The sequence below is a fragment of the Ischnura elegans genome, chromosome X, assembly GCF_921293095.1.
Source record: "Ischnura elegans chromosome X, ioIscEleg1.1, whole genome shotgun sequence".
Lineage (NCBI taxonomy): Eukaryota > Metazoa > Arthropoda > Insecta > Odonata > Coenagrionidae > Ischnura > Ischnura elegans.
The window spans coordinates 24,918,190-24,945,903 of NC_060259.1; the positions used below are offsets into that span (position 1 = coordinate 24,918,190).

Genomic DNA, 27,714 nt, shown 5'->3' on the forward strand with positions numbered 1-27,714 from the left:
CACCAGCAAGTTACATGATTTGCAATAATTTTGTATTGTTTTTAGTCACACTGACATTGGCAAAATCACAGGCAAGATGCAGCATTACATGGCTATAAAACGCATCTACTTCCAGGTAAATATAACGCTTGAGGCATTTAAAATGATACTCTTACGAGCCAAGATGAACCATTAAAGATGAAGAAATTCAGAGGGACAGGAAAGAAAACACTGTCGCCAAAACACCTTACGCAAGAAAACAAAGGGAAAATAATTCCTTTGGATAAACAGGAAGATCTTACGCACCAAAAAAGCGATATAAATACCATAAATTCTCCTCAAAAGCGAAAAAGACTTAGTATCACTTTAAACGGTTTGAAAGGGACATGAAAATTACAGCCGTATTCAAGACCCATAAATTGGTACGTTATCATTTCTGCGCTTCAAAGATATGGTTTGAGTTGCCCATTAATGATAAATATTCACTTGATTAGTAATTATTGCATGGCTTCTAACAGGCTTTTTGGTATATTTTAAGTAGTGCTGGGGAAATATCACTTCCAATTTTCACACATGGCTAGTTCTGATAAGAGTGACATGAGGTAAAACATTACTGGTGTCATTAACTGGATTTCTTTTCTTGTCGAATGATTTATCTCGTGTTTCATCTTGTAAACATAGGTAATATTTTCAGAAGACCTAGAGATATATAATAACAAAACGAGTGGAAAGGCTCATCCGATAATATTCCTTTAGCTTATCATTAGGTAATATAAACATTATCAGACATCATTACAACTTCGAAAAACACTATTGAAAACTGTCAAAAGGCAATTAAACCCGTTGCATCGGGTTTAATGTCCATTGTGAGGTGTCACGACGAATCAACAGATCACAACAACCAGCAGATTTAAATTTAAGACTAGCAAGATATAAATTCATGATACGAGTCTCTAAAAACTAAAATGAAACATAAAAATAAGGAAAACGGGAGACTCAAGGTGTTTGAGCCTTCTAAATTTGAAGTCTATCTCAATCCTATAAACCTTGTATTCTTAAGGGTAAAAGAGATGGAACTGACATTTAATTCAAAATGAATCAGGTTTAATCAGAGAAGAGTACGGTAACAGAATGCGTACGAAGATTGAAAAAAAAGACGATATACACAAGGAGGTTGAAAAGACAGCTGCGTAATCGTATGCTCACTCCAAGCGGAAGGAAGGGATCAGGAGAGACGATTGACGGCGCGATGAAATATCAAGAATCTTTCGTTGCCTATTTTAGAGCTTTTCCTGTGGTTTGTGAGAGTAAAATGAGATCATACAGATAAACCTCCTTCGGGATCATAACGCAGCCCTTCACAACAGACAATATACCAACCCTATCCAGAGGCTGTGTTACATTAAGGCAAGCCGGCAACTACAAGCAAAATTTCTGAGACACGAGAGAGTCAAATTACACAAAAATTGGTTAATTTCCAAATATCAGATTTGAGTACAGAAAACATGAACACCGAAACAAAGCCCTCCCGTAGAGATTTCAGGAGCAGCATTGATTCCAAATGTCATTCACCCGCTCCGCGCATCAACTCAGAGGTTGGTTTGCGAAAATGAACGTAAAGATTGCCCCTGAATTGGCACGAGGCAATTACCCACTCATGGCAGATCTAGTTCCTTTCTTTCTACATTTAATATCATCGTGAATGCCATATAATAATTATCTGTTGGATGGCGTCCCAGAAAAGGGCATTTAAATACAATCAAACTGAATTCTTTGTTAGATACACATCTTCATCATAAATACTTCACGTCTGAACCAGGATTCTTCTGTACAATAAGAGCTACTGTCAATTTGGTAAAATAAAGAAAAAACATAACTGTGACATTATAGACTTCTCTTCACTGAAGCATGGCAACACGAATGCCCAAATGCATTTAAAATACTTGGGGACCATTTATGCACTGTGGGGAGAAAGCATCCCGACAATATTTGTGCCGTCACTATCGATCTGCGAGAAAATCAGTTATCTCGCAGAATAAGTCGTGATACGAACACATTGTCGCAATATGCGAGCAATTGTCTCGGCATCTTCAAGAAGAAATTTCAGAACTTGCTTCTAAAATAACTTTGGTCGTGACCCCGGATGTTCGCAAATCGGAAGGTCATAAAGTCCTGCGGTCGCCTCGTCTGGTGTGCCGGACAGCAGAAGGTGCGCTCGACGATTGCACGGTGGCGATAAAAGAAAGAGACTGTCGGGCACTGTCACAAGGGCACTGATGGATAGACGCGGGTCGAAAACCTGGCTCATGTTGGGACGGGAGGGCCCTGATAACAAGCGCCTCGACCGAAAAGCACGCTGATGGCGACGGAGAAAAAAGCGAGAGCAGAGCGAAGTTAATGACGACGCGTTAGTCCTCGCGGCGCCAGTTGCGAGCCGAAGAAAAAAGCGGCCCCAGCCAATTCATTTTGGGAATTCAAATTGTCAGGGGGAGGGGGGTAAGGGATCTCTTTGCGAGAGAGGGGAGAATTAAAGGCAATTGAGGGCAGCGGAGGGGGGAGACGCTTTTTGTCATTCCCATTCGTCCTCAGCCAGCTCCACGCTGGCATCGCACACACTACCAACCAACAAAGCCATACTACATATGTATACGCATTAATACCACACAATTCTCTTTTAACAGGTTATTATCTACCTTATGCCCTCTAATTAACACAATATTGAACAGCTTCTTCTGATTTCACTGCGGAATGTATAGCTTTGTAATTCACAAGTACATTGGGCAGATGCTTGAAAAAGGAGATCAACCTACCTCTCTTCTGAGATGTTAATGAGCTTGATAATCAACCCCTCTTTCAGCCACCTTACACCTTAAAACGTTTTGGTTACTGTCTTCAAATCCTCTTCGACTTTACAAATATTTTAAGAAGGAAAGTCGGATTACTTCAACACTTGAACCATCTATCGATCCATCGACTCTAATAATGTCATATCACCGATGTCCCAGGGATGTCGTCACGCTAGTATCGCTCCGCCGACTGTCCATCCACGATCTCACGCGAGTAGAGAAATCGGCAAGATGATATTAAAATTGTATTCAAGGAATAACCGTGGACTACGCACAAGGTAATCCGCGAGGTACAAATATGCCTTGATAGTTCAAGTGGTAGAACAGATGGCATTAAATCAGAAGAGCCGGGTCCGCATCCCGGGAAAGGAGGAAATAATTCCCCCAGAAGGATTATTTCCTCCGAGAGATTTTCGCACTACTAAGACACTAAAAAGCAGAACTGTATTAACTTCACTTTTCAATTTGATAAATACGCTCAGAAAGTCGAAGACATATCAAGCGTGGCACTATAAGCTTTTATGAGGATATTAAGAGCCCAATAATAATTTTACTCTACCGCAATGGGACCATATTTTCAAAAGATATCCATTGTACAATTGCCGTTACGATGCAATACCGATGCCAGAAGAAAATTAGCTCGCTTTGAAGAACCTTTTGGGTTAATCGCAAAATTATCCTAAGAATTTCATACCACAATACCATTAAAAAAATCCCATAGTTCATTAAACGATTCATTAAACGTCTACATCCAAAAATGATTTTTATACCTATAAATATATTTTCCAACATTTTTCTGTAGCACTCTGCTTTCGACGTGAGCCTACATCTATGCTATACCTGTTGCAAAATAAGCTGTTTACTTGCCCAAAATATCCTTCGCAGCAACCTAATATTGTGCAGAAATGTTAAAAAACGGCAAGTTGAAATTTTACGATAGCCATCTTTTGAAAAAATTATCATTACAGATGTGTAAAATTGCATGCTTACTCAATTAAAACATGCGACCTGCACGATTATCATTCACTTTTTAAGAACCCTAGTCCTATCGGATATTTAACATCAATGATCACCAAGTGCTAACTATCTTTCATAATGATAAGGGTTTTTTGCTGAGCCCCTAGCTTTGCTTCCTCTGGTAAGACAGAGAGTTATAAGATGCTCGAATACCTCTTAAATATCTCTCCGCTGGGATTCTAAATCCCGCGCCTTGAGTTCGCAGAGTAGGTATCAAAAAGGTTACCATGACGCTTTGGAAACATACGCTATACAAAAGTACTTTGAAAAACACCACCTCAAGAAAACCTAGGCTTCCAACATCCTTCAACATGAAACGTTTCCCAAAGACCGCTAAAGCGAAGCCCACAGACAGCTCATCTTTCCGAATTCCCCAGAATTGCACGCATCGCACATTCCAAAGCGACATTCTCCCTTCCCCTCCCCAGACGGGATCAAGATGGTGTTTAAGGCAGAATCACACGGCGCTTGGCCAAGCACAATCCAAATGATAGTAGGAAGAATATTAACACGCATTCCCATCACCGTGCGATTCAGAGTATCATATCAATCCTGCATCGTCGCTAGCATCCTAGATTGTAAGTTTGTTCCCACAAATGGTACCGCCCAAATTCTCATGTTAGCTCTCAGTAAAACCAACTAAATAAAATGGTAACGAGCGTATTTGACGAATACTTCACGAACAGAGAACGGTTGATCGAGAGTTATGCACCCCCCAATGTATAAATAAGAACCGACTCTTCTCCGACGATGATGAATTCATTGGACTAAATGGTTGGTTTCTGCCTTTAGATTTACTCGCAATTTTCATTTGCCAAGTTTCCATAGACTACAATTTATGCTACAGTTGGACAGGTTTCGACAGAGACGTGTTCATTGGCCCAAAATACTCTCCCAAGGACACTAATATACTTGAGTCATTAGCGGATGATCATTACTGCAGGCAGAAATTGTGTGATAATTGGTTGGTGGAGACATCCTTGACTACCGAAATAAAAAATTGCACTTTTACACCATAAAAAACAATGTGCAAGTTCTCATGCAACCTGGTTTCGACGGACATCAAAATTCTATTGATTCTACATACTATTACCCTAATTGCTGAACTGCAGGTATATTTCGCAACATCGCTACGCCGCCCTGCTGGAGGGCTATGCGTTGGCACTTGGATGATTGTATGGAGAATAATTTACTCAATTCATATTTCAAAAGAGCTGATATTAAAAAACAACTCAAAATTCTACCGAATCTTCCAACGCTTTCCGAACGGCTTCGACTCATAGCAATTTACTTGTCACATAAGCCACAAGCGATAAGATAAATTGCTCCCTAGGGAAAGGGTAGCTTATTTTTTTCCTTCGTTGCTGAAGTAAAATCCAACAATATCTGCTTCGATACTAATTTCTTTATGACCTTCCATCGCGAGACAGTTTCATTTTAAAACGCACTGGCGACATGGAATAAAACGACAAGGATATTTGAGAGGGCTTTCGTTAAATGAGTATTTTTCATCGACATTGAGCAATTCCCGGTTCCTAAAAGAGTTTCGATGTTCTACTGCCAGGGTCACAAGAGTTACCAGAGGTGCAGTTGCCCTTGCGACACGAGAATGACAATGCAAAGAAAGCGAACACAGATTAAGTTCAGGGAACAAAGATGTACATTTTCGGAATGACACCGTTTCCAGAGGAAAAGGTGGAAGAAATAAACTCAAAAGGTGGGGGGTAAGGCGAGTTAAAACAGATGCATGCGAATTGCAGCTATCATTTTCATGTACTTAGGAACCACGTGAAGTAAGAATAAGCAAAGAAAAAATTTACACAGGGCCTATATCATATAGGGCACCGCAGACTTTTTATAACGTGCACATAAAAGTAACAAATTGATCAGAAAATTCTTATCTTGACGCATACTAATTAAAATAAACTTTTTTGGGCTAACCCGCGTATTGAGATGTCCTGACGCTTTGCGACCGCTGATACCCATACAGCACAGGGAGAAATTTACTCGTGTATATTGAGTCGAAATTTGGTGTAAGGAATAAGTCGAGAATTCGCCCATTTTTACACGTGTAATTGCTGTGTAAATTTGGTCCAACTCCCTTGACCCTTACATACAAAAATATGAAGCAAAATGTGGTAATGCAGATGCTAATATGAGCAGTAATCTGAACATGATTAAAGTTTCAAGATAGAGGATTCAATAAAGTCGTCAACCTTACCCATACAGCACAGGGAGAAATTTACTCGTGTATATTGAGTCGAAATTTGGTGTAAGGAATAAGTCGAGAATTCGCCCATTTTTACACGTGTAATTGCTGTGTAAATTTGGTCCAACTCCCTTGACCCTTACATACAAAAATATGAAGCAAAATGTGGTAATGCAGATGCTAATATGAGCAGTAATCTGAACATGATTAAAGTTTCAAGATAGAGGATTCAATAAAGTCGTCAACCTTAGTACCAGCAAAATTTTCCCAACGAAATTTATTTAAATCATTTTACGAATCATCTTGCGGCATATATTTTATTGGTGTATATTTTATTAGGATTACATATATCCTCCTATCAAGATACAAACGAGTTAACCATTAATATCAACTAGAATGATGCTGTTTATTAATTTAAAATTCTCAGTAATTTCGAATTACTCCCGTCAATGCCTCGCACCACGCGAATTGAACGCTGGGAAAACAATCACATAACGATATAACTTGTGTGCCTCGAACTGGAAGCATGAACGACATCAACAATTCGCTAATTCTCCTTATCCTGATGTGCTTGTGCTCAGTGAAACTACTTGCGGTTTTACCAAGGTTTTGTGGTTTTTTAAACTATTCGGCAGTACTTTTAAGATTCATCTATCATCTCGTATTCGCTATTATCCTATCCATTATGTCATTCACATTATTTTTTACATCATCACCACTTTTTTGTCACATCATCACTACTCGTGTTTTGTCCTGTACGTATTTCCTGATGAATTATTTTATACAGAGGAACCCTTTATTGACATAATAAATGAAAATTTTTGAACGAATACGTTGACTATGTCTTATTACATGTTTAGTATTAGTAAAGTGCTACTGTTTGCGTGGTCACTGGCATTTTCCGGTCATCAACTAGAAACCCTAACCCTAAGCCCTAACCCTGGTGGAGAAAGGAATAACTACAATGGTCCCGTTATTGGGTTCCTTGTGCATACACGTGTATTATGCGGTTTGGGGCGGACATAAGACCATATATACACCAGAATTATTCCGTTTTTACTCGGGTAATAACGGTTTTTACACGAGATAAAACACGTGAAATACACGACCTATATGCCAGCTTGCGACCGTTTGTGCTGTATGGGTAGTACCAGCAAAATTTTCCCAACGAAATTTATTTAAATCACTTTACGAATCATCTTGCGGCATATATTTTATTGGTGTATATTTTATTAGGATTACATATATCCTCCTATCAAGATACAAACGAGTTAACCATTAATATCAACTAGAATGATGCTGTTTATTAATTTAAAATTCTCAGTAATTTCGAATTACTCCCGTCAATGCCTCGCACCACGCGAATTGAACGCTGGGAAAACAATCACATAACGATATAACTTGTGTGCCTCGAACTGGAAGCATGAACGACATCAACAATTCGCTAATTCTCCTTATCCTGATGTGCTTGTGCTCAGTGAAACTACTTGCGGTTTTACCAAGGTTTTGTGGTTTTTTAAACTATTCGGCAGTACTTTTAAGATTCATCCATCATCTCGTATTCGCTATTATCCTATCCATTATGTCATTCACATTATTTTTTACATCATCACCACTTTTTTGTCACATCATCACTACTCGTGTTTTGTCCTGTACGTATTTCCTGATGAATTATTTTATACAGAGGAACCCTTTATTGACATAATAAATGAAAATTTTTGAACGAATACGTTGACTATGTCTTATTACATGTTTAGTATTAGTAAAGTGCTACTGTTTGCGTGGTCACTGGCATTTTCCGGTCATCAACTAGAAACCCTAACCCTAAGCTCTAACCCTGGTGGAGAAAGGAATAACTACAATGGTCCCGTTATTGGGTTCCTTGTGCATACACGTGTATTATCCGGTTTGGGGCGGACATAAGACCATATATACACCAGAATTATTCCGTTTTTACTCGGGTAATAACGGTTTTTACACGAGATAAAACACGTGAAATACACGACCTATATGCCAGCTTGCGACCGTTTGTGCTGTATGGGTAGTAGCATTTCCGAGGGAATGTTTCAAACATATCCTGGAAAGAAGCAACCAGCACGGAATCTGAAACGTAGGATAACCTGATTACGCGCAAAGATCAGAAAGAGGTTTATTTTAATCCATGTTGATCCACAAAAGCCTCAAAGAAAAATATGACTCATTTTACCGGATAAAAATTGAACTTCCAAGACAACTGACAATGACACGAGGCGAATAATCATAAAGAATATCCGAAGAGAATTGATTGAAAGACAAATTGATTTCCTCCTCTAATATATGAATTTATAGCATGAACAAGTACTTCAAAGTATGAGAGCACCTTATGGCTATGATAATAGCTATTTCACAAAACATTTCAGGGCAAATATAAATAAAGACCTATTTATCACCGTAATCTCGTTTAAGTATACCGGGACTAGCCACGGTAATAACTTTACGTGAGTAACCCGCAATGCACAAATTATGCGAAAAATCCACAGAGAAAAAAAAATCATTCGCCTTGACCGGGATTCGAATCCGGATCCCCCGATTTCCGGAGAGAAATCTTTTGTGAGTTAAGCTACAGAGGCGTCATTCACAAATATCCACAAGGTAGCTTAACTGACTAATGCACTCGACCAGAAATCGGGGAATCCGGGTTCGAATCCCAGTGAAGGCGAATGACTTTCTCCTTTTGGATTTTTCGCATTGCAATCTCCTTTTAAATTATTAAAATGGCATAAAAAGGAGCATTTAGCTCAGCAGCTATTTTCCAAATACATACTAATAACCTTAGTGAAGTCACTAAAAGGGTGATCGAAGGTAAAGAATATGGCCTTCATGATAACAATTCACTCTAATCCGAATATAACATACCCGTGCTCGTGTTAGCGGCAAAAATCTGAGTGACTTACTCCAGCTCTTTAATTGCGGTATCAGTTTTCCTTATAAAACACTCCCAAAACAGTTGAATATACGGTCTCCGGCAAAACCCCAGTTCAATAATTACATAGAACGAAATATAACTGAAATTTCACATAATTCCACGCCTGATGACGCAACTCAACAGTGAAGATTAGGCAGCAGTGAAATATTTCTCATTCGAAACGACACTCTGTTGTTTTTCCCGTTGCAGGAATAAGTATGGGACCCTGACCGATTTCTTCGAATAAAACAGAATTTTTTATAGAGTCCTGTGAAGTACTTGGGTTTCACGTAGAAAGCTCCTGAGACGAGGCACTCTTTCCGATAGCGAACAGACCCCCTGGCGCCACGAGTTGTGCTGATAACAGCGTTTCTTTCAAACCTTCCACCCGTGCCCGAATTGAAACCTAACTGCAAACACACCCCCTCACTTATCTCGTGCTAATGGCGCAAACTGACCTCTGCCGTCGGCTGCATTCGCAAACAGCACTCACGTAAACAACTACTTCAATGATTAAAAGGCTCCTTAGGATTCTCTTTGAAAACGGCATTTCCATTCTCACGGTCGGACAAACAGCCGCCGGGAAGCAGGAGCCACGTGGGAGGGACATTTCCGATTCACTCCTCACTTTAATTTGAATTCGCAATCAGTGTGTCACACCCTAACAACGGCAAGTTCAAGCTCCTCTAATCCAATTACCTCAGTTTATCTAAATAGAGGCAAATAATACAAATTCGTCCCAAATTGCTAAACAGAAAGAAAACCGGCGATGAGACAAGAAAAACATCGATATGCAGTGAAAAATTGTTTTTCCCCAAGGAAAGGTGCAGCCGAAAGTTGATTAACTAATGAAAAAAATAGATCAGTACTCACTGCAGTGAGTAATATACAGCGTATTTTCTCTTGTATAGACTCGAGATCTCTTCTGCAAACTTATACCTAGTACTACAATCAAAATTATTGAAGTTATTTCGCAAAACTCGTGAATATCGCAAAAACTTCATGTCCAATCAAACAAAGCCTCAGACTATGGTCGTGGATTTGAGACCTGGGCATCATTGTATGTTTTTGGAAATGACATTCCAAACTGAACCTGTAACCACCCTCGAAATCATGTTGCATTGCATGGTTTTATGTACATTGACGCGAAAGTGAGGACAGATAGATACATATATATATGGATAAAATGGCGCCTCTTTTCGTATGAAAAATGCGCTAACAATGGGATCCTTCACATACTTATTTTACTGCAAATTGAGAAGAGTTTGAAAAATACGGAGACCCGCACATTCTGTTTCACGATCTATCGCCTACTTCTCGAGCTTCTCAAGCTGAAAAGTTGACGACATTTTAACCATTTCGCTGATAAGTGTATGACGTCACCGGCTCCCGCCGAGACGGTCACCTGTTCTGAGCTTCTCCTCGGTTAAGGTTGATAGTTGTTGCTTATACTATAGTGAGCGATTCCTTTCCGCGGTGAGAAGTTTTCGCCGGACGAGTCAATACATGAAAATTTAAATTACGTCACGAATCCATTTGATGATTTGAAGCTTTCGGGTCTGAGAGAACGACCGCATAAGATATCCAAAACATCGAATTTGATAAAAAGTTTCCCTAAGACCTCCTTGGGAAGGGAATAACATGAGAAATAGGTTTTGAGAAAGGATGGCACTGAGAAAAGGTGGCATATTTCACGTTAATAGACGGACGCAACGTACCGCCGCGGCGGTACGGCGCGCCGCGGCAGACCAATGCACAAGCCATAAGACTACTACAAAACATTAAGATTCAATGACTACGCAGCAAAAATGAAAACCTACATAAACTGAACGCATAAACCACCCGTTTCACGTTATTCCGCGGTTAAAATGAGAGCAAGGCAAACTAAGGGATATTGTGAGAAATTCACGATGAAATCATTTATTGGGAGAGAAATTTTGAATCAGAGAAATTCCACTTCAAATTGTCGTGTTTGCTACTTAAAAGCCATTCTTCAACCATGGTTGACACTCATCGAAGTTACAAAGCAATATAAGGGTACATAAACCTAAGATAATTCAATCTTTGAAAAGACCATGAAGGCATTACATCCACATAACACGATCCTCAACACTCCTCACTCTTAAAACGTCCTCGGACAGGTAGAAAGACATTTTCCCCCGCGATGACGATGGCCTAGCCAACTGAAAAACCGGTTTTGTAAACCCTAATTCTTATTTTAATTGGACTAGCACATAGATTTCTAAATTTCAATCGCTGTATTTCAACTTAACACTTTTAGTTAACTAAAATTATTTATTTGACTACAAGTACTGCAAGCATTTATGTAATTACTCAGATAAAAGAAAAAAACTGTGAACAGCCAATGTTTCATATTGTCGTGACTCATAAGGTATAACGAGCAGTACATCTGTCTTTAGTCAAAACTAAAACTATATTTCAGCATCCATCAACAATTTTCGTCCACATGGACAAACGTCGTCTACAGAACCTGTTTAAAAATTCGGATTCTCAAACGCAATTTGCAGAAAATAAAAGATTCATTGCATATTATTTTTCCCACCATTCGATTAGGCACATTTATTAGAGCTTATTTTGAAATGTTATTGACACAAATTTCGTCTCTTGGACTAATCTCGTTAGAGCTGCCCAAGTGTTACCTTATGAGGCATATACAGACGACCAGATACGGATGAGGAAAAAAGAACGCAAAGGGATGGAAAAGAAAAGGGTATAGCCAGAGAAGAGATTGACGACGAAACGAAGTGAACGTATCGGGTTCGATACAAACGCCATTACTGTCTATTTTCGGCCAGTTGATTGGATCTTTGAAAGCTTCAGGCATGTTCTAAGCAGGGATGTGACCAGGCACTAAACGAAATGTTTTATTTCCAAGAAAGGAAGAGTGCAATTCGACTGCAAGGTAATTACGAATCCTTATCCTTCCGAATTAATTAGAGATTCAGTAATTTATTCGAACATACTCCCACGGTAGCTTTAAGAAGACAAACTTTGATTTTAACTTTAATTTTTTAACTTTAACTAGATTTCAGTAAATTGAATTACATTTCGAAAGTTATAGCCAAAAAAGGGAGCATAAACATGCTCCCCAAGAAACCTTCGCTAAATAGATTTAGCTCGTCAACTTAATTATTTTGCGCTTGATAATTCCAAAACACTAAATTCACACACAGTAAATTCACGTTTCATAACAGTTCCCAGGAAAGGCTCACGGACAGGATAACCCAACAGGTTACAAAGACGTCTCGAAGAAGCTTAGATAAACGGATATAAAGATAGACGAATTCCAGAAAAAAGAGATATTACTACAGTTAAGTATCCTACCAATGATAGCGTTGGTGTATCCGGAAAAATGGAACAGTGATTCATTGATTATTTCCTGTAGCTGTCATAATGATTTACAATGTCACGTATGGAAGGCATAAATATATCTAAAATACGTTTCAGAGCACTAAACGCTTCTCGTGGCTCCCACGACAAGATCGGAACTGACAAGAGAAGATAAAATTTAAAACAGGCACCTTCAAGAAATTCCAGTTCCCCTCAATTTAAAAATTCACAGCAGATTGTCCTCAGAATATAAATAAGCAAAAAATAAATAAAAGATACAGTGTCCGGCGTGATACGGTGGAAATCTTTGATATTCAGCTAAGTAAAACCACTTGTCTCTTTCCACACACTTTTATTTAAAGCAACCATGATTTCGGCAACTGGTGCCATTATCAAGGTAATAATTAATGGTAAGGGCTTGATAATGGCACCAGTTGCCGAAACCATGGTCCGTTTAAATAATAGTGTGTGGGAAGAGACAAGTGGTTTTACTTAGTTGAATAAAAAAAATAAATACCTAAAAATTTCTAAAAATAATCGGTGTGGAGTAAAATTTCCCTTCGTGCTAATGTTACAACAAAATACAAGCAGTAAGTCCCATTAGAAAAGATTATTTAAATTCTCTAGGAAATTGGTTTCGTTTAATTCCAATCCCCTCATTGCAAATAAAAACACTGCTTATATCTTTAAGAGGATGAGGTAACTAATGTTTGAATAGGTTTTATTAATTTCTACATCAGAAACGCGACGAAATTGATAGATGATAAATGAAACTTCGGTCTTTTACAGGAAAACTTTCTTACCTAGAACTAGTCGTTCCCTACATGCAATTCAATATTATACTTCCATTCTTAAGGAATTGCTCAAGGAAGTAAACAAACTCTTAGCAGACATTATCTTGAAATTGGAATTTTATACGGACCAAAAATCAGTCGTCATATTTTTTCACAAGTTGGTTATATTTAGGAAGTGTTTTTACGGTTACTTTGGCTCAACTAAAACTATCATATATTATTCCAATCCGGTCATTAGTAGATAAAACATACATGCATTGTATGCAATGGTCATAATTTCAAGGAGTTGGCCACACAAAGGAGTGAATTCCAATTTTGAAATTGATATTTTATGTGTAATATCATTGCTCGTAATTTAAAAGCCGTTATATCAGGAATATTTCGGAAGTATTTTAACGTATACTTTCACGCAGCTAGCACTATAATCTAATTTTCCAACAAGGACATACATAGTTAAATCGTAGTTTCCCCAATTAGTATTATCATGTAATTTTTCGAAATCTATTATAATTATTTACAGAGTTTTACAAACCCATTTACGTTTAAGAGTGAACCGACAACTTCTAAGGGTCCTTTCCACCAAAAGGTTCCACACAAAATCCGGACAATCGGGCAAAAGCACGGCGGCTGGTGGTCGCGGGCTTTCCTGAGGATTCCGAATCAAGAGAGTCACCACCAGCAAGCCGTATCACGTATTCATGGGCGCGGGGGCCGATCACGGGGTCACGAGTGAAGGGCAGTCCGCGGGTTAAGTATTCATAAATGCGACCCCGCTCGCGGAAAATGCCGGCCACGGCTTCGCCAAAGAGGGCAGGTGGAGTGTCGCGATGCCCCCGAGTACGGATAAAAGGCCCTGGACTATTGTCAAGGATCGAAATATTGACAAGGAAAACAGTTGTGTTAATGAGGAAGGTACTGGCCGGACGCAAGGCTCTCGCACTCACCAGTGGCAAATTGTACTGTCACGCAGGCCTCATATGTAATAATGGGTTTATATTACCTCCGTTAAAACTCAAATCAGATGTCCGTGGTCTTTCAGAGGACGTATCGCCTCAGGTGCTCGGCCAGTCATTTTTCGCGACGAATTACTCGCTTTATTAAACGATAACAGTCTGAAATTTCCAGGGCAAACATTGTATAGAGGAGCCTTGTTAACATTTACCTGAGTCTCAACTTTGTACAATTTTCCCCAATATCTTATAACATGTAAATTTCTTTCATTTTATCAACAGCTAAATATCTTCAACGGCTTACTGTTTACCCTGAAATTTTTACACGACAATTTGTGTTTTAAATGAGTATTTCGTCGCGATAAACCCTAAATATTACCGATCGAGAGGGAGAGAGAGTAATTCGTAATTGTGAGAACTTATTAGGCCGTTCCACATGAGTTGAGCAAAATAATCGCTAATAAAAAATCAAATATCAATAATTAAAGCAAATCGGAAGAAAAAAACAAATGATGAAATGATTACGATAAAAACTTCACTTGCCAGGATTCATTTAGACCAAAGCATCGAAACGTCACCAAATCAATAAGAAAGTTAAATTAGACTAAATTATTCTGGAATGCGAAAAATTTACTTCTCCACCACAGTTCCTCTGTCATTTGAGATCCATAGATGTTACCTAAAAATACCAAGGACAAACAAATGTTGAACGACAAAAACAGTTACCTGCAGCTCAAAGCACGAAAATAAGGTTCTAGGAACCTTAGCTCAAAATGGAATCAGACACTAATAAATATGACGAACTAAAAAATATGTACGAATTTTACTTGCTAATTTATTCTCGATTCTTAAGACTCGAGTCTCGATACGGTATGTGACAATCAAAAAAGAGCAATTGGAGACGAAAATATTAGGGAACGAGTTCAAAATGACTCACTCGTAAGTTACGCAATTAATAAAAAAGAATAATTGTTACATAAATCATGAATACTTCAAGTTAGGTAACAATAGCAGCAACAAATTACAGATTGGAGACAGTAATAATGTACAGATTTTCCCATAAAACATATAAAGAGAGAATATAACCAATCAGTAAATTGCGATTGATTTCACAATCTTTAAAAAACCATTCATCAACACACTGCCATACTACCCCACAAGCTGCCTCAATAGACGTAGACGGGGAAGGAAATGCGCGTTTTCAGTTCCGCCTGGCATTTCCGTTCCAAGTATTTCATTGTTCAGGGGGAAAACGAATTCCCATACCGATCCGTTCGGCAAAATATCTCTCTAAATTTATCGATTCTGTCGGACCTATAGAAATATGGTGGGGTTATAGTAGGATGTTCTCCGTGTCGCTCTGAAAGATATCTATTCTAAATTGATCAAGCAATCTAAATCGGCACGCAGCCTCCGAGTTTCTAGCGCTACCCACCCTAATTCGCTTGAAATCTGTGTAACGCTTTCTTTACGCCTGTAGCACTTTTTGACGGATCCCTCAGCTTCCCTTTGTATTTAATTGAACCCACGGATTAAGCCCTTCTGCGACGGATTCCATATGCTCGCCGCATATTCAAGGTGTGACCGGACGAGTGAGAAATAGTAGCTCTCTTATACTTTTTCACCCTATAATCTTCTCACAACAAGGTTGATGAATCCTATTTTTCATAATTGTTTTGCTTGACAGGAGTCTTTTTCTACTGACTGATGTTCGACGCACAAATGGATGAAAACGCCCGCGTAATATCAACCGCAAGATGGAAAAATTCGGGAAAGACAAATTGCACTCTCCAGGAAGCCAAATGCGTCGATTACTCTTAACACAGGGCGCAAATAAAAATCATACTGAACGATACAATGCCTCCTCTATAATGCAGATATATAGTTTCTGAATGACACGAATAAGACAAGGAACATAAACATATAATCACTAAACATGATCAATAGGTTTGCTGAATGATCGTGATCAGTTATCAGTACAAATTAATCATTTAATTACGCAAATAAGAAATCTAAGGGAGCTAAGTTTTATCTTTATCTAATCAGGCTTATTTCAAACATATGAGGACGCATAGAAAATCTATCAAAAAAGGAAAGAAATTCAACACAATACACTACGAAAAATGGCAGCATATAATACTTTGAAGCAAAACCAACAGCAACACTGATTAAAATACAATTCAACGCAAAAATTAAAAATGTCCAGCGATCCTTCAGAAAATTAGTCACTTTTGTATAGCTGAGGAAGGAAATACCGACATAAATTATACTTCTTGAGGTAAGGGATAAAGCCTAAGAATATCATTCTGGAAAAGGGAACATTGCACTTACGCGCCCTTAGCTAGTAACGGAGGAAGAAGCCACACGAACAGCGTCGAGGCGGAAACTCAAGTGATCGGCGTTAACAGAGGCGGCTCTTTAAGATGATTACATTCCCCCACTCTCACCAGATGGCACCAACATCGCATTCGGATATGACAGAGAAAGTAACGGCACACGCCGAAAATGAGACTTTATCATCCCACTTAGCACGGAATGGTAGCTCGCAACCCCATTCCACCCCCACCAATCAGCACCACCGAAATGAATGGCACTAAATAAGCATTGAGCATCCGACATCTCTCGATTTCAAAACACAACCACTGTCATTGACGTAGAACCCGGTGCCAGATGATGCTACACGGTAACCAAACTAGTTTTAAATGAGTTTTACGTAAGTGGAATGACAAAGTAATTGCCTAATAGTTAACACTTTCACGGTTTATTTATATCAAGAAACGTTTTCTGAGGTTACCCAAGTTAACATTACCTTTGATGTCAAACCACTAAGGGTAGTTAAAAATTCTGGTATTTTAAAGCATATATCGCGTGCATCCCAAAATGACATTGGCGGATTATGGACAGTATTTCTTTTATCGATTATTAATCAAGGAATCCCACACATTTTTTAGAGCTAATTCTTACACAAATCTAATACTCTTATTTAAAGAAAGCGATTCCTGCACAGTTTCGCCTTGAGGACGAGTCCGTCACTTGCCCGAAATTTAGCGAATGTCAGTTTATCTTTTATTTTCGTGCTTTTTCACCTTTATCCAATTCCCTCAGTCTCCATATTGAGTTTAAAAAATAATTTCCTGAGTAAAAAAAAATAACTCGATAAGAAATAGGGGCAAGATAAAAACAATTGTGAAAGCAAAGACACAGGCATCACAAATACACAGTGAGTTGGAGCAACAATAAATACGTCCAAGACGAGACCAATAGAATGTCATTATTCAGTCGAAGGGAAGCCAAGCAACGAATCATACTAAAGCGGATAAGAGACTGGCAAGCATCCCTGCAAACGTGATGCAGGGTAACTTCAACCATAGACCAATATTACTGCCGCTTTTTCCCTCCTTGCATCGACCGAAAATCATATTTTTTCATTAAGAATCCCCACGAGGCACGCTCATCCGCGAGCGACCGGCCCATGGGGGTTATTCTGCAAATTCGAAAGTCATCCGGGTCTTCCGCTGACCTGATACCTCTCCAAGAGGGATTTCCAGCTCTGAAGGGAGGAGCGGCATGGGCTGAAGACAGGTTATGTACTCCGCCTACCTATTATTTACGCAAAGAGTCGCAAAAAATTGAACAAAATAAAACATAGGAATAAAATGTGAGTGCGATTTTGCAGCTCAGCACAATGAAAACGTTAAAAATTATTTTTAAAGGTATTCACAGCAGTCAGCTTGGCTAGTTTCAACACTGCTTCGAATCTTTGCACACTGAACTGCTGATGACACTTTTAACTAAATATATTCACAATCTACGAAGTAAAACCTAAATAAATATATTTTTTCCTAGACAAAAGATATGTAAGACGTGTGTAAAAGCCAAGAAACTAAATATATTTCACAACTATCCAGGGTACCGGTATCATTTAGGCAAATCCGTGACGCTATCCGTTATCCCTTGGGGGGGGGGGGGGGGCTTCAAAGAACAGAATCTTCTTGACTTTGAGTTCCCAACTCTTTCAACCTAAAAGGCCCTACTTACCAGAAAGAAACAAGATTAGTTCAAAGTAACATGACTATTTTTCTTCCTTTTTAAGCACTCATCGAACCTGAAGTCAATCAATTAAGAATGCTTTCTAAGAGACTAAATGAGGATTAATCGCCTTGAAAATTACCATTAAATGCGGCTGGATATGGATCATTACAAAAGGAATAATTTTCCATTTTTCATAGTAACAACGCCGTATTTATAAGCGGAGACCATAAAAATTTTTTCCTCAGTTTCTTAGTCAACACTGGAGCGAGGAGCATGGTGGCCGAACAGGTAGAGTTTAGGGCTATTGACCAAAGGGGTGAGGTTCGAATACCGGGTCAATGGCCACCACCAAACAAAATCCTAGAAGTGCGCGGTCGCAAAGTGAAATAAACTGGCCCTCCAAAACTGAATATGCGGGTTTCACACGCCAGTGGCATTATTAAGGGTAAGGTTTACCCTAACCTATTCAAACCAATCCTTGCGTTGAATCATTGAGTGAATGATAACTCAACGACTTTGAAATAGTGAGCTATTTAATTAATAAGGCAAATTAGAATAAATCTTCAACTTGTAAAGATATAGGATAAACTTTTTCGGGTCTTACCGCGTAGCTCAGGTTCAACCCACACTGGAAGCAGCCCAATCACCACACGAGAAGCGACCAGCAGGGATCGCGAAACGCCGGGATAAAACCTGAACTACGCGGTAAAACCCAAAAAAGTTTATTTTTTATCAACCATGAACTGCGAAAGCCTCAATGAAGACTTGTAAAGACATAATATCATTTTAAACGAAGATGACACAATGATGGCAACAAACCTCCCTGTTCCGATGATAAATCGGCCATGATTGACACGAGGCTCGAAGATCTCCGTCAGAGCCGACAGCCCTCCCCAATGCCACTCGGATGACTTTCGACTACACTGAATAACCCCCAGGTAGTCCCTAGAGGAGTCGAGCCGCGAGACAGTACCCGCTCCGCAAACATTTGCCACTTGGCAGCCGCGCCGCCGCACCCCGAGGCCTCCGTTAACACGCCGGCAGCGGATCACACGCCACTCGTCATTGGCGTATCCGCATTCGGCACACCGCGCAACCAGAGCGGCTTAAACTCACATCGCAGCGGTCGGGGACCCACCGCCATGCCATTATTCATGCGACCAGGCGGTGAATGCGCCAAAGGGGCCGGAGGAAAAATAAAGCGACTGCAGCTGAGCGAAGAGGCGGGATGCGACAAGGGAGAGTCACGGGAGGACGTGCGCGTGTTACCTGGAGTGAGGTGTACGGCAGGAGGTGTCACGGCATTAATACGATACTCGAGTGGAAAATTAATATCTATGTCTATCATGACTAGAGTCACTTCTGTTTTGTTTAATCAATTATGATCATGAATAATTGAACTTTTTCATGTTCACTTCCACAGGAAAAAATAATTATAAACAGGTATATTGAGAAAATACGCTCTATGTGGCAAATGCAGATTAAAAAGTGATGCTATTTTAAAATAAAAATAATATTAAAAATTAGTAACAATAACGAGGGGGAAAATGTCATATCTGCTCATCGTATGCTCAATCGTTCGTACTATTTAGACTTAGGTTTCTTATTTCGCATAAAAATTATATTACACCGAAAACGTAGGTAAATGCGTAAGACGTCTATGTTATTTGCGAACTGGCTGATTTGGGTGTGTTTTGGACTCAATGGTACGGGTACCGCACCTGATCATCTATGAATGTGTCACTGGGTTCTAGAACGGCTCGCAGATAATGTCTGAGTAACATTGGCCCTCTGTTAGCTAAAGTGCAAAATGGAAGCTGAATTTCAATCGGACGGACCGAAAACTGCACATAATTGCTCCTAAGCAGCACCAAAGTAAGGAACGGGACAACAATAAAAAAACTCAGCCAGATGAATTCTCTGATCCCGGTTTGATGAATACAAAAATTAAATAGATAGAAATCCGCATATTTTTTCCTCCCATAAAAATAATAGGTGAATCAATTGTAAGTGGTGATATTAATGGAACCAATAGATAGGCTACATAGAGCCATAAGGAGACACCAGTGTACACTTTTTACATGCCGATCAAGATTTCTATTGAGGTAGCGTATGCCCTAACCTAGGTCAGAGAATTAAAACCTTGGGACGAAATAAAATGGCATCTGGTGAATATTCAAGCATCTACTTCGTTTTTTGATCGATGGAAACTTTCTTACAATGACGCAGGCGCGTTCCATTCGTGTTTCCTCCACGGACAGACTCCAATATAAAGTCACGCTCGGACGACATCTAGTAAATTTAGAGGATGGGGGAATAGGAAAGGGGAGGGGGAAGGTGGCTTTGGGGGCTAACGGACGGAGCAACGGAGTGACGCGGGTCCGTCACGCCGTGTTTGCCAAGAAGTTGGCAGGCTCGTGCGAACGCTAGAATAAGGAGAGGAAAGGACGATTTTTGGCTTCTGCACACGCGACCAAGACGAAAAAGAGAATCCCAGGTCTCAAGCGATCCCCAACCGCTTTCCCCGACCCTTCTGAGACAGGTAATACCACTAATTGCCGGATTACGTTCACAGCTGCGTCTGAATAGAGGAGGTGAGCTAACTTCGAGTGAACCAAATAAATTACGACTGAGGGTTAACGATAGGTAACATGCTTTGCATATAATCTGTTTGAAAGGCCTTACTACTAACATATTCAAATTCCTATTATACTTAATATCGATATTAGCACCCGATGAAATTTTAACTTGGCTGTTTCCACATGCCCACATTTTTTATTATCGATATGGTTTCGTTAAAGATTAAAATTGTCACAGCAATTATAAATTGATTATGTTAATCTGCAATTATACGAGCTGCCATGATAGGCAGCAAAAACCCTAATTTTGAAACAGCGAAGTTGTAATTTCATCAGAAGCTCCTGCAATGACGGATTTACACGAAGTCACGCCCAGTGACCGTTACTTATAAAATTATTGTTACTAAGAAACAGCGTTTTACCGATACCAGCCATAGTTTCGAATGCTGTTCAGCCAGGTTAGGCAATAATTATAAATTTACCACGAATAACTACACTGGATCTTCACGCCGGCCGTAGTTGTTTCCCAGATACCCATTTAAATGTCGTTAAGAAATTGAAATAACGGTCAATACGCATTTTGAGGCACGATGGTTTGATGAAGACAATCGTTGAAGGACAAGTGGAAGGGAAAAAGGGCAAGGGACGGCCCCGAATGAGTTATATAGGACAAGTTATAAAGGATGTAAAAGAGAATAAATATGTAGCTATGAAAAGATTAGCGGATAGGGGAGAGAAATGGAGAGCTGCGTCAAACCAATCTTAGGATTGTTGACTAATGATGATGACGGCGACAAATGATGCGGAAAAAAATTGAGTGTGCCTTTTAACGCACTTTTTTGCAATACATAGCTTTTTATAAAACGGTAATAGTAAGGGAATTTCCAGCGATGATGTAGCTTCCGACACAATGATAAATCTAACAGGTTTAAATTCGCGGATGCACTTAGTTCGGGAGATTCAATTTTTATGATAAACTGAGGTTACGATGGAAGGTCGCTTGATGCGTGCACATACGGTAGTCGCTGAGACACCCTTAGAAATGAGAACAATAGGTTGAAGTTTGGGAATCAGCCACACACACGCAGCGCCCTCTTTACAAGAAGATCTAGAATAACAGCCGCAATATGTATTTACGTGGTAGTGACTGTGAGCGCACGAGGCGATAGCAGCGCCGCGTACCGGCTTCTTCGAAAAGCACAGCCCCCCCCCCTAGGGCCGCCATTGACGTCCCGTCCGTAGCGACTGCGAGAAAGGGAGCCGCTGCCGTAATTAGCCGCGGTTTTCAATGAGCCCGAGAGACAAAAGAGCGAAGCTTCAGAAAAAACAAACTGAGGGGAGAGCTACATCAAAAAAGCTCATATAAAGTAAAAGATCCTCTCGATATTACGGAAAAATTCCTGCGAGGAAAACTTTTTTCACTCCCCTCTGAGTCCAACCCACGCTTCCAGCTATTTCCTTTTCCAAATGAATGCTCTCCCTTCGGAGCAGAAAGCCTCAATTCCTCCAAAAATCGTGCCAAGAGGAGTTACCCGTCGGAGATATCCCTAGTGACGACTCTAAATACCTAGATTATAAACTTTCCCATTGCACATGATGAAATCAGACCTCCGTGGGAATAGACGAACTGCGAAGAAGTACGCTTGGCATTCCCGCCTGACTCCGTCTAATCTATCCGAAGTGAGCCAACCTCTCGCTCTTCCAAGTTAGCATTTAAAAACTAGAAATCTAAAGCTAGGCTCCCGGATGATTATGCTTTCCAACTTTTCCCGTTTCGCGCGACTCCACGGAGGAAACAAGCTAGACTCGTAAGCTCGCGAGATTTGTAAAGTTTTACTCCCACATCCGCGCGATGAAGCAGAGCATGCATATTAACGCACAGCCGGAAGGAAGGGATTAATATCTCACGGATTATCGCGAAACTTCGCTTAGACATTCCTTCAAGTTGCATCCGACATTTGGATTAGGTTTTCACTTCAATGACAGAGAAATTAAACTGATATTGAGGAAAGAAAGAATATCAGAGTAACACACATTCATAACCACGTGACTTCAGATTGTCGAAAGAAAGAATATGGAAAAAAGATAAATGGATAAGTTTCGATAAATAATTATGATTGCTAATATACAAAAAAGAATGGGAAACAGAAAACATGTGAAATTAAAGAAGCAAAGACTACTTCGAATATGCCGAAGAAAACGATTTAAAGGAAGATTGAAAAAACTCTTGAACTATTAATTAATTTGAATGGTAATCGAGAACATTGAGAATACTGAAAGAGTAATGCCAATAACATCAAATGAAGAGGGATTTTGGGAATGAGAAATGGAAAATGTTGACGGAAGAACTGTAGAAAACAAAGTACAGTTTTTTTATGATTTACACTGGAAAATGTTGATAAAAGCAAAGTCTCTCCAGATCACACCCATGCCCGAGGGCCCTCTCCAATGCAAAGGTGCGTGAAATGAGAACCTGAAGTTTTTGAGTGCGTCATCGACTTCACCACAGGAATTTAAAAAGACAGTCTTTGGGGGGACGGAACCTAATTTTAGATACCGCCTAATTGAGTCTCCTGCAAAGGGAGAGTGCTCACGAAATAAAATAACAAAAAACATAGGACATAAAGTTCAAATATAGACGAAGTATGCCACTTGATTACGACAAATATTAAGCTGATCAAATGAAAAATAGCTACTCGCATTTAAAAGTCCCATATATGTATCAAAAGAACGGATATAATAGGGAAAGCATCGCCTGCACCGCGACCCTGGGAATACCCTGATGGGATATGGATTCGCACTGTAACTCGGTGAATGGTCTCAAGGGGAAATAAACTTCCAATTGAGGATACGCAACTCAAACTATGACCTAATTTCAATCGTGTGCATGCCTGCAAAAGCTACACATCCCACACACTCTTTGTTTTAAAACACGGTAATTCCTTAATAACCACAATTCCATTCCCATAACCCAAAGTTTTGCCTAAAACAGAAGGGAACCCGACTAAAGTGAGTTGTCACGTAATATTCCCTGAAATTCTTTCAACTTTATCATCAAAATGAAGCAATAGGGGGCATATTCAATATCTTTCGATAGCAAAAACGCACGTCATACGCATACAGCATTAAATTAATCCTAGGCGTACTTTCATCTGTCCTCAAACGGCGCACTACGCATGAATATTTTTTCATTGCCAGAATAGATATCAGTATCATGCCAAGAATAACATTGGACTTCTTTCTCAATTTTTCATTGCCGTTTGTGATTTTGAAAAGTGAAGACCCCTGTATACGTTCCTCTCTTTCAATACGTCGCCAGCTTCTCGAGCTTTTCCAATCGAAAATTTGACGGCCTTAACCCCCATCGTTGATGACGTCACGCGCTCCCAATGAGCGTTTTCGTATTTCTCAGCCACTCCTGGGCCTCGATTAGTCAACTGTAGTTTACACTCTCATGATCGATTCCTTCCCTCAATAAGCAGGACTCCCAAAACAGGTCTATGAGCCGGAACGATTCCATCAAATTATGACTTTGATTATGAAAAACTTTAACGTTCTCCATATTTTAAAGAAATGAGGCGGTGACTGAACTCAGAAAAATTTTCCCGTCGTAATAAGAAAAAAGAAAAATAAGAAAAATCGAAAACTGTGTTCATGCACTGAAAAAGATAACACGTCTATGACATTAAGCCATATCATGTATGGCGCCACGACATCGAAAAACTAGATAATTCGATTAAGATGTCACAACAATTTCAAAAACGATTTAAATAAAATCAATTTCATTCAAACGATTACTTCTCAACGATTGTACAACTAAAAGAGCGTATTGATATTTTGCCAGCAGTTTACAAGCGAAAATTCACATTAAGTAAGGAACACATCAACGCAGTTTATTGCTGAGAATTTTCTTGTACAGTGGTGACCAACATGTCCATGCCATTGACGAGGAAGCAAGGGATTAAACTGAACAAGGGAGAGAAATGACAGTCGGGGTAGCTATTTCTTAGAACCCGTAAATGGCTCACTTAAGGTTCAGTCACTCGAGATTTTACGCGTGCAGAGGGGTAAGGAAAAGGAGGCACAATGGATGTTATCACTGGTGGACCTGAGATCGAGTGAGATGCAGATTGAAGGAGGTGAGATCCACCATCAAGCAACTGGGGATTCAATGCAGTGACCGTAGTGTACCCTCTCGCTTGGCTGTGGCTGCACAGCAGGGGGCTTACTCATGAATAGTCACGACTTGCTGTTCAACATCAACTATTGTGCACAGACACTCTCAGCAAGTACACTGCGCTGGTATGTTGAAAGCTTCCCTTTCACCCTCTCCTCAACTGCTACGCCCCCTCTGCCCGAAAGACCTCAAACGAGGAGAACCCTTCCACCCTTACACAGCCCCTGATCTCTCCCTAACCTTCCCCCACCCACTGCCCCTCCGCAACGGCCTTAAGAATAGATAACCTTTGTGTCCAACCCTCAACACCACCCTTCCACACCCGGTATTCAACTAACCGGAATACACCAGAATTTGTATATGTACTGACGTGAAATCATGTAAAACCCTATGGGACTCCGCGGCGTAACGGTAGCGCGTCTGACTCCAGATCAGAAGGATCCGTGTTCGAATCACGTCGGGGTCATTCCTTGTTTTGCCGGCTTTGGTGGCGGTGGAGTAAAGTCCTCGCCTACCAATCCGTAGGTCGCGGGTTCGAATCCCGCCTGGAAAGGTGATCCTATGTTGGATGTTTGTGTCGTGCTTTGTTAATGTTGAGAACCCCTTGAGAACCCGAAAGGCCAAATTTTTTTATTCCGCGAATAAAGTTGCAGCCGCGAGTTTAAACTACGGATTCTCGACGCCGCCGCATTACCTCATTCCAAAAACTCATTAGAAGGGTTATCATCGACATAGCTAAGCCGCCAATAAGTTATTTTTCCAACCAACTAAACATTTCTTGTCCCGACAAGTGTCGTAAAGAAGAGCTCGCAAAGCGGCCGATAGCACATTTAAAATACGGGTGCATTCGGGAGGAGTGAGCGCTAGGCCGCGAATAGCATTGAAGCCAGCTGCTACGTGAACCTCCTGGACTGCGTGAGCGATTCGGAAGAACACCCAAGTTTTGACTTTTATACCTCATAGCAAAATGCCCCTAGCACAACGGATTGCTTCAGCAGCAACAAGTGCTAGGGTAAGAAGCGGCCTCAAAGAATGTTTCGAAAAACAACTTTGCCCTCGTATCGAACGCGTTCAGGGCCGTGGCTACTACTGTTGCTCTCTGGGAGCCCATAACCCCCGACTGCGTCCGAACAAGGTGGTATGGTGACATATTTGGAATCAAATGCACACGTGCTGCGACATATTTCAACTTAGATCAAGTACTTTAATTCGTTATCAAGACGATTTTTTCAAGATGGCCACCGTGCGCAACAGCTTCCGGAGCTCCCTTTCCGTTAGTCCTCCGTTGCGTCCGATATTCGTTTCCGGGAAATGTTTTGATTTTTGTTAACGATTATGAGGTTAAAACGTGGGTTAAAAGTGAAATTCATATTGCTAAGGATGATGCTTTGCCGTTTGAAATGCCGTAAGTCGTTAAAGTGTTTGCGAGTATGCTGGCGAAGTATTTTATGCTTTTTGACAGACAAAACCAAATTGTCATGTACAAATTCTGAAATGCAAGAATTGATTGGATCATCATGATTTCTGACAGAAGCACCTAGCCACAGTTCTTCAGAAAACCAAGGAGGAGTCCCATGAAGCTGGACCATTGGCATGACAGGTTTCACTGAAAGACTCTGTAGATAAATCATAGACAACCAAGCTGGATAAAGAGCAGTTCAACTATGTATGATCTTAGGTTTTCCCGGCGTATCAGTTGCAGAAATGTTTCTCGGGTTTTCCACCGGTTGATGTCGTCCATGTCTCCCGACGTTTCGATCCGCGACTTGCTGATCATCCTCAGGGGATCTTCCGAATGAAAATCTTCGGAAGATCCCCTGAGGATGATCAGCAAGTCGCGGATCGAAACGTCGGGAGACATGGACGACATCAACCGGTGGAAAACCCGAGAAACATATCTGCAGTTCAACTATGATTTAACAGAAGCATTTATAAAAGCTGTTACCCTACTCGAAAAAAAATCTTGCTCTAAGAGGTTTCCTCAACAAAAACTGCCCTGGTTAGTTTTCCTCAGGAGCTAAAAGAAGCATAAAAGATAAGCCAGTTAGAACAATCTGCGACGAAACTACTGACCAAGCAGAGAAATTCGTCTTCATTGTTATGTTGAAGCCACTTGATTGCTTAAGTAAGCAGTGTATTTACGTAGGTGGAGTTAGGGTTTTGGAGAACGAACGAAAGTGGTGCAGTATATTCCAGATGAATACTGAAAGTGGTTACAGATGTTACTAAGATTGAGGCATAATGTTTGAAAATTTAGTGGCAAGAGCTACATATTCTGATAGGTATATGCTTAAATGTGTTGACTCTTTAACACTTTGAAGCCCATGGTATTTTCATGTACAGGTTGCAGAAACCAGGGCTTTAATTGTTTCTTTATAAAATTATTCACCAATCTGAAGAATTACATTTAGGAGACACTAAATGACAGCACCTGCCATACAAGAAGACCTAATAGATATCGAAAGAGGCTAAATAGTTCAGGCTCGAGAAATACGCACGGAATATTTTTCCCCGGAATCAAATACGAAGGCCTGAGTTCTAATCAGGCTCGGATCCGTGGCAGAAAATATATATCCCGAGGAATATTCGGGCTTGGGCTTCAAATTGTTAATGGTACCATTTAATGGAGACATTGTACATATACAAAGCTGGGCCTACAAGCTCAACTTGGTAGCCAGCATATATGGCCTACGCAACTTCAGGAGTACAACACGTGTTACACCATGCGTACTTTTGTTCTTGAAGAAATCATCGATACCTGTCACACCTAAGGAGCAAGTACCGTAATGGAGAAAAATTTGCCAACTTGTTCCCTATTCCCGAACTAACGAGGTGG

General features: G+C 40.2%; 1 protein-coding gene and 1 non-coding gene across 3 annotated transcripts in view; one reads left to right on the top strand and one right to left on the bottom strand.

Annotated features, from left to right (window-relative positions):
• LOC124170536 (beta-1,4-N-acetylgalactosaminyltransferase bre-4-like) overlaps window positions 1-27,714 on the bottom strand; it is a 358,835-nt gene that overhangs the window by 107,255 nt on the left and 223,866 nt on the right. The window lies entirely within an intron of this gene.
• On the top strand, window positions 25,273-25,344 carry Trnaw-cca. Its single transcript has one exon. It is a non-coding gene; the product is annotated as a tRNA-Trp (tRNA).